This window comes from Alligator sinensis, unplaced genomic scaffold (genome assembly GCF_000455745.1).
Source record: "Alligator sinensis unplaced genomic scaffold, ASM45574v1 scaffold1012_1, whole genome shotgun sequence".
Taxonomy (NCBI): Eukaryota; Metazoa; Chordata; order Crocodylia; family Alligatoridae; genus Alligator; species Alligator sinensis.
Window position 1 is genome coordinate 915,414 of NW_005842104.1, and position 8,889 is coordinate 924,302.

Genomic DNA, 8,889 nt, shown 5'->3' on the forward strand with positions numbered 1-8,889 from the left:
GAGGTGATACACTTGTACATTTTGACTTTGATTATTTCATAAATTTCATAGATGTTAGGTCTGGAAGGGACCTCAAAGATCATCAAGTCTGGCCCCCTGCCCCAGGGGCAGGAAGTCAGCTAGGGTCAAAGGACCCTAGCAAGATAAGCATCCAAACGTTTCTTGAATGAGTCCAGACTAGGTGCCTGCACCATTTCAGGAGGGAGTCTTGGGGGCTCGGACAGTAAAGAAATTTTTTCTTATGTCCAGTGTGGCAAAGTGGGACTCTCCACCTAGCCACAGTGCTAGGTTCCCCACTTGCCTATGGGCATGCCACCCACCTGACTCTCCTGCCATGCCTTTTTAGTAATTAACATGATGTTAATTAAGCGGGAGGCTGCCCATTTCTGTCCCAATGCCAGGGGCGCTATCTGCAGCTCCGTACCTCACTACACTGCAGCCCATGCCTCGCAGAAGGCATCCAGATGTTACTGTGCTCCTGGCCTACCGCCAGAGCAAGCTATGGCCACGTCATCAGGCCTCAGTCACACGCACATTCATATTGCCTGCCTCTCACTCGGGCCTCACACACTCCACCCTCTCTTACAGGGTCTCTTTCATCCATCAACAACTTATTCTGCCTTGCTCCTTCTTGAAGCAGGCCCCTTAGGCCATAGGCTTAGCTATTCCATCCTTTGGGTGGCAGAAGTACCGTGTTTTGGGCCTCTCCCACAATCCTCACCGGGGTAGTGGCCAGCCAATTACCCGACCGGGTCTAAGTTTGCTCTAGCCTCTTCCGGGGGCAGCTCTATATACATAAACATACAGGGCACTCAGCCCTCTGGCTTTCCTTCCCCTGCCCCCAACTGGGGCACCTTTCTGGGGCCATCCCTCAACAGGGTGTTCTTATCCCCTCCCTCGGGGCTCCACACCATCCCCTTCACTTGGGGCTTGATTCTTCTCCCCCAGACTGGGGTACTTCATCTCCACCCCCTCTTTGGGTCTACCCCTTACTCAGGTCCTCATTTCCACCCCCCACACTGGGACTCTACACTGCCCCCTCACTTGGAGCCACGGGGCTTCATTCCCTGGTGGGCTCAGGTGGCCGTAGCCATGTGTGGCCCCACTCTCCCTCCTCAGGGTCTCTCGGGGTCTTGCACCCCACAGGGCTCAGGTGGCCTCAGCCATGCCTGGCCCACAACTACCTCCAATGATACGCAACCCACCCGAAGGTGAGAGCTAGGGTTAAAGCGCCCTTACCTACCTTTCACCGAGGTGGTAACTGGCTTGGCATTTTCTGGGGGCTCCTGCACCACTGAGAGCCCCACCAGGCCACCCACTTCCGGCAGGGTGCAGTTTTAGGTCATGCCCAGGACCAGGAGCCTCCTAACCAACCCCTACAGCTCCTCCCTTACCTCCAGGTGATACCAGCAGCCTTGCAGCCAAGCAATGTTGTCTTCCCTGCCAGCAGCGAACTGCCCTGTTTATATGGGCGGTGAGAGATCTAAAATGGCCACCACAATCAGGCACCTGCTGGCTGCTTGGCCTAGGTCTTAAAGTGGCAGGGCCCCACAGAGGCCCCTAAAAAGGTCTTGGAGGAGTTTATGACCATTGGTTCTTGTTTTTCCTTGGGGCGCTCTGGTGAACAGACATTCTCCCAGATCCTGATGTACTTATAGGCAGCCACCAGGTCATCCCTGGGCCTGTGCTTTTCCCGGCTGGAGCGCCCCCTGGCTCTCAGCCTCTCTTCATAAGGCCTATTCTCTTGCCCTCGGATCATGCACATGGCTCTCCTCTGGACTCTCTCAAGCTTCTTGACATCCTTCTTGAATTGTGGAGCCCAGAATTGGATGCAGTACTGCAGCTGCAGCCTCACCAAGGCCAAGTACAGCAGGAGGATGACATCCTGAGATTTACCTGAGAAGCATCTATGGATGCAAGCCAGATTTTGGTTTGCTTTACCAGGTGCGACATCACATTGGTTCATCCTGTGGTCAATTGTGACCCCCAAGTCTCTTTCAGCCATGGTGCTAGCAAGCATAGCACTGCTGAGCCTATAAGTATGCTGCGGGGGGGGGGATCCCGAGGTGGAGTACCTTACATTTATCGGTATTGAACTTCGTTAGGGTTGTATCCGCCCACTTACTAAGTTTATCCAAGTCAGCCTGAATCACTAGCCTGTCCTCAGGTGTGGAAGCTATGCCCCAAAGTTTAGTGTCATCAGCGAACTTAGCCAGTACGCTTCTGACACCAATGTCCACATCATTGATAAAGATGTTAAAGGACAGAGTGTTGGGGGATGCCACTGGTCATGGAGTGTCATAATGATTCACTACCATCGACCACTATTCTCTGGGTCTGACCTCAGAGCCAATTTCCCAGCCATTGGACTGTGGTGAAGCTAAGGCCACAGTTGGCCAATTTTTCCATGAAGAGGTCATGGGACACCAGATCAAAGGCTTTTTTGAAGTCCAGATATATGATGTCAATCTCTTCTCCCTTGTCTAGGTGATATTTCACCTGGTCATAGAAGGAGATGAGATTGGTCAGGCAAGACCTACCCATGACAAACCTGTGCTGGCTATCCCTCAGGATGTTGCCTTCAGCCAGCTTATCCAGAAGGGTCCCCTTGATAATTTTCTCCACAATCTTACCGGGGATTGAGTTCAAGCTGACTGGTCTGTAATTACCAGGATCTATGACCCTTTCTTGAAGATGGTTACCACATTGGCTTTCTTCCAGTCTTCAGGTACTTCACCTGAGCACCACAAGTTTTCGAATATTTTTGCCAATGTTTGGGCTATGGCACCTACCAGATCCTTGAGTACTCTAGGGTGTAATCTGTCAGGACCAGCTGATTTGAAGGTGTCCAGCCTCTCAAGGTGATCCTTTACTAGATCAACACCGATGCTGGGTATAAATACTCCCTCACCCTGGCCATCCCATGTCTTGCTAGGAAGGGTGGTCCCATTGGACTGATGAAGGATGAATAGTAATTGGTTAGTAGTAATCCATCTGTTATTTAGCCTCCTGACCCTGCACTGAATGAATAAAAAAGCTAATAAAAAAGCCAGTTGGTGAAACAAATATGAACATGCTTTTTCATTCAGAATTGATAGGTATGTGGAAACAACAAGGGACCTGAATGAACTGATCATGTACCATCCTTTACAGCCAGCTGAGGGAAGGGAAAAGAAGCTTTCCTTTTTTGTGGGTAAGACCACAGATATTTCCCTTCCTATGAAAAAATAAACATCAGTGATGAAACAGTTCACACTTGTAAGAGTATTGATTTCTGATCTCTGAAAAATATATCCTGTATATTAGCATGTGTATGTCCATGTGTGTTCTAAGAGAACAAATATATTTGGAGAATCTCAAGACAAGGCAAGTATAAACTGTTGATCTTGAGGGGATATTCTTAACCACAAAGATGTGCAACGAAATAGCCCAGGTAGCCTGCCTGCTTTTTACCAGTTATTGTTTCCAAACTACTCTGCATTTGAATTTTCACAGAGCAGCTTTTTACAAATTGACTTCTGTTCTATCTTGGAGAACTTGTAACAGCTTCAGTTTTGTACTTGGTAGGTAGGAGGACATGTAAGAAGAGAGGTTAAGAGCTCATTTCCAACTGATTGCAGTTCTATGATGAGATGAAAAAAACCACAAAGCTTTGAAGAAAACCCTTCCAAGCACACACAAAGGAGTATTATTTATTGTGAAAATTACTGAAAAAGATGGTGCTGTCAGATTTTTTTTTCTCTTACTATCAATATTTTTATATTCCCTCATTCTAAGGATCTGCTCTGGAAAAAAAAAAGAGGTTAGGTTTAGATCTTATGCAGGACACAAAATCTCCCATATGTATCCAACGTATTCTTGTTTCCTGTTCCATAGGCAATGAAAGTCCATAGGCAGGATTATTTTGTTGGCAATCAGTTCAAAGCAGATATAGAACTGTTTGAAACCATTTTAATGATGGAAGAGTTGAAGCCTGATATATCTGCCAAATTTTCCCCCTTACAGGTAAACAAATGAACAGTTCTTACAAGTTGTGAAACATGCAGGTACGGAAGTCAATTGAACCATTTGATTTACAACAGCTGAGGGAGGTTTTGTCCAAAAAAAATATTAATGTCTCAGAAAAAAATGGGAGCAAAGTGAGTTCTAGGTGGTTTTGCCTACCCAGAGGGTACAATTCCTGTGCAGCTCACTGCAGGATCATTAGTGCCCCTCCAACAAATACCCAAGTATTTTTTATCTGTTTTTTCCAGTGTTAAACAACTTCTCAATTAGGGTTTTAAAGCAAGAATAAGAAATACCCGGGAATGAAGAAATTGCTGCAGCCTGGCAGCCAGAAAAAACCACCAATAGATTAAAATATTCCTTGACAAGTGCTGGACATGTTCCACAAGTTACCAGTGACTTAAAACCATGGCAACAATATTAGTATATTTCTGTATTAGCTGATAAAACTGTAAAGTACAATAAGCTCAAACTGGCCACATGTAAATGAGACTGACTGCGCAGTAGCCTGTGACTACTGTGCAATAGCATCATATGGCAGGAATAATGATGCAATGCTATTGTGCAATAGTAATGAGCCACTGCGCAGTCAGCATCATGAAAAAGCCGTTCGGTTAGTACTGCGCAGTTACTCCAGTTAATGCACAGTCATTTGGTACTTGTATAAACAGGTACTAAATAACTATGCAGTAATGACAGCAAAGCCAGCGTTTTGTGTAGACGTGGCCACAATTTGAAAATTAAATCAGCAAAACCAGTAAAGATGTGCTAAATATTGTGTGTTCAACCACTTCTAGAGTAAATCCACCTGAGTGCCATCACATATGAATGGACTAGCTGAGTTACAGCATACCCAAAACAAAGGGGTGACTTAATACATATCTTGTTCTTAAGAGAATAAAATGAAACAACCCCCTCATGACTTCTGTTATTTGAGTATAACTCTCTCTGCAAAGACAGGAGTCAATTGTGCTTTCTGCCAAGTAATTTATAAAATGGCTGCTCCTTTGGGCATGATGCCTACTTCTAACTCTGGCCCCTGCTTGATTTGAAAAATAAGTGGGAGGTTGCTCTTTAAAATGTTTGAGGCCAGCAGAGAGAGAGAAGGTATTGGTGTTGCTGCTGCTGTTATTCCAAGCACAACTCAATGAAATAGGCAGACAGAGCACTCTGAGAGCCTCCTACCTTACCCTGTAATACGCAGGTTCAGGTTCTCACTCTGTTATATTGTTCTAGATAAGTCCAGGCCTGCAACACAGTTCTGTGCAGTGGTTAATGCTCTTTGGCCCTGTTCACACAAGCAAGACTAAGGAGTATTATAATCTGAGAGAGCAAGCCATTTATAACTCAGCTCCCTCCCCCAGTCAATCCAATGTTCAAAGCCTTCTTAAAAATTTTATGTCAGGTAAGCCAGGTAAGATGGTGTAGTCTACAGGGCACAGTTTGGGTCCTGAGTATTAAACCCCAAACCTTAACCTGACCATACAGCTCTGACTGGGGAAAAGCCCTTTGCCTATCACCAATTAAAATTATGCTATTTCCATCTAAAGCAAGCACCCCATTGCTGCACAATCTGGAGTAGCCTAGTGCCCATTGTTCTGCATTGCTACCTCTTCTTTACCTTCCTACCTCTGTGCTGTTTCCACAGTAAAGCTCCCTGTTGCTGCCCCTGCATCTCGATTTCATTTATCAGCTCTGCCTAAGTGTACTACTGCACACATCAGTGCTGACAAATCTTTACTGGAAGGATATCCAGATGTTGGGGCAGCTGAGGGCTTGGTGAATGGTGCTGCAACAACCTGGACAGTACAGACTCCTTGGCTAGGGACAGAAGTTACACATAAACCCGTTTAATTGGTCAGAAACTGGCTTAAACCTGTAACAGAACATAAGATCAGTGCACATAAACCAGTTTCAAAATGTCCAAAACCACTTAGAGATAAGCCTGATTGAATGTAGCATCAAACTTAACTGATTTGGCTCAAACCGGTTTATGCTATGTCTGTCCCAAACCTCTTGATGGTTTAACATAAACCAGACTCCCACAGCATCCCAGCATGCTCTCTTGGCTGGGCAGGGCTTTTTGCTCTACATCAGAGCTGGCCCCTCCCTTCTACTCCCTGGCTGGAGCTCTGGCAGAGACTGCAGGTACTGCAGCATCTGCCTGGCTTCCCTCTGCTCCACCTCTCCCCCCCCCTCGCTGCTTGCTGCTCAAGCAGTAATACTCCTCTCCCTCCCTCCCATCTCCCACAGACCCTAGGCATGTGGTATGCTAGCTCATGCCAAGACGTGTCTGTGTGTGCGTGTCTCCAATTTCACTGGGACTGGCAGGCAGAACGGTGACTGCTTAGGGCTTTTTGGAGCTAATCAACAGGTCAGTTGGTAAGCTGTTTAAGAACAGTTTGAACTAATGGAGAGAGGCTATTGTTTTGCTGATGGGGTGATAAACACTGTTAACAACCCCCTGCTGGCTTGCTTGCATGTCAGTTTGCTGCAGACGGTATAAAGAAGGAGGGAGATTGAAAAGCTCTGTATCAACAACAGATGCTGCAGTGTACACCCTTCCTTGCCTCAGAGTTCTAGCAGGGAGGCTGGGGTCTGGCAACACTCCTGCCCCTTGAGCAGCCAGCAGGGAAAAGCCTGGGATGGTGCAAGCAGACCTCACTACTCATAGTGTCCTGCCAGGGCCTGGCCATGCCCCCCCCCCCCCCCCGCCGGCACGGCCCCCCCCCCCCCCCAGCTCAGTGCTGTAGAAGGAAAGGGAGGGCTGCTGTAGCACCCCTTGGCTTCTAGCCTGAGTCACTGCAGGCATGTTCCTCAATTTCCTCAGTCCAGAGAGAATGCCTGTCCAGTTACAAACCACCTCAACCTAGCCAGGTTAAACTAACCTGCAAAGATTGAATAATTTTGCCTTTAGCCCTCAGGGCTGTTTCTGCTGCCTTTTTTGCTCCACCTGCCTCCCCCCACCCCCAAGCTCTCTCCTCCATATGTTTCTTGATGCACCTCCTATGGCACAGCCATTCCACTCATTTCACTCATCTCCCTTCATCTCCCTTCCCCCAGATACACTACAAGGCCTGATCTGCTTCCTGTGGCCAGGCTGCACAGGGCTGCCTCCCTTTGGAAAAGAGCCTTGGGGATGAAGGGGCTATAGTGATACCCAGAGCTGGTGCCCTCCTTGCCCTACCTTCTGTACTCTACTAATAGAGAGTAACAGCACTTGGGGAATCATTTTTTCATCTATTGGTGGTTTCTTCTGGCTGCCAGGCTGCAGACATTTCTTTATTGTTGGGATGTTGTTTATTCTTGCTTTAAAACCCTAAAATGAGTAACAAACAGTTTAACACTTAAGAGTAGGGCAATAACAGAGTAAAAGATATTTGGGTGTTTTATGAGAGACATTGGCATGATCCTGCAGGATTGGATCCCTCTGTCTAGGAAAAGCCACTTTCAGTTACTAGCCACCTCAAACTCACTGCACTGTGCCCCATTTCTCAGAGCCTTTTTTTTTTTTTTTTGGACAAGAGCCTCTCAGCTAGTGTAAATCAAATGGCTCCATTGACTTCTGTCTTTGTATGATTCACTAAATCCCTGTCACATCTCTTCAGGAAGGTGTTTCCAAACCAAGCTTCAGGCAAACAATGATTGACTAGATCTGCTCATTCACTTACCTGTAAGAGAGGGAACTTGGCAAGTAAGTCAGGCTTCAATTCTTCCATCATTAAAATAGTTTCAAGCAGTTGTACATCCACCCAGCTGAACTGGTTGCCAATAAGATAAACCTGCAAATGGTCTTTCAAAACCTATGGAACAGGCAACAATAAATATATGAGAAATTCTCTGCCCTGGATAATGCTCCTCTGTTGCAACTAGATTTTCTGTTGCATTCTGTTCCATTTTTCCCCGTTCTGTTCTGTTCTGTTCTTTTCTCTGTGTGCGCAATGGATTCAAAATTAGGACTTCTTATCTCTTCACACGTCCTCTTCTCTAGTGCAGAAAGGTCCAAGTTCAGAAATCTTTTAAAATGAAGACATCTTCTGTAATTCTATCTAATACAGTGTTACTGTTAGTATGGACCCAACATAACTTTTTAAAGAAAAGTGTTCTTAAAACCCTTTTTTAATGTAAAAAGCAAAGAGACCAAAAGTGAAAAGCATTACCTTAATAGTCATTACAAGTAGACCCTTGTATATAGCAGGTGCAAACATGAGCTAACATAAAGGCAAAACATTTGAAAAAGTCAATATTTAAGCACATTCAGTTGCATGGTGTTGCTAACACACAACAGAATGGCTTTCCTAAAATCACTGGAGATGATTTGGGGGTTTAAGAGTAACTTAATGCATGCTGATCTACTAAGGATTCCTTGGTTTAACAAGCAGGAGATCAAGAAAGCAGACCATCTTTATTCCCGGCATTGTGTCACCTATTCCTGGGCACCCTTCCTTCTTGCTTTCTTTACTTCTTCCCTAAGTAGGAATGATGTAAGGTGTTGGAAGCCCTCCATTTTACCCAATGCAAGGCCTATTCTTGAAGCCCAGCTAATTCTTGTTTTCTACTTTGAGTGTGCTATAGGCAGAAATTAATGGACCTCGTTGCAGGTCTCCTGTAGAATGGGAACCTATTATTAAGACCACTTCAGTGGGAAAGCTAGCACCAAACAACTCAGTATTCATTTTTGACACACAGTCTCTTAATGGAATTTGCTGAAACATGGACATCTGAAGTGTTTAAATTACCCTGATCTGTTTAAAAACACATATATATTTACAGATATTTGTAGCTAAAAATATCCCCTCAAAGTCATCACACTTGCTTTAAGTCGTCTCCTTGTGGGGTCTCCAAATATACTATATTTACTCGAAATCCAAGACAATTTTTTCC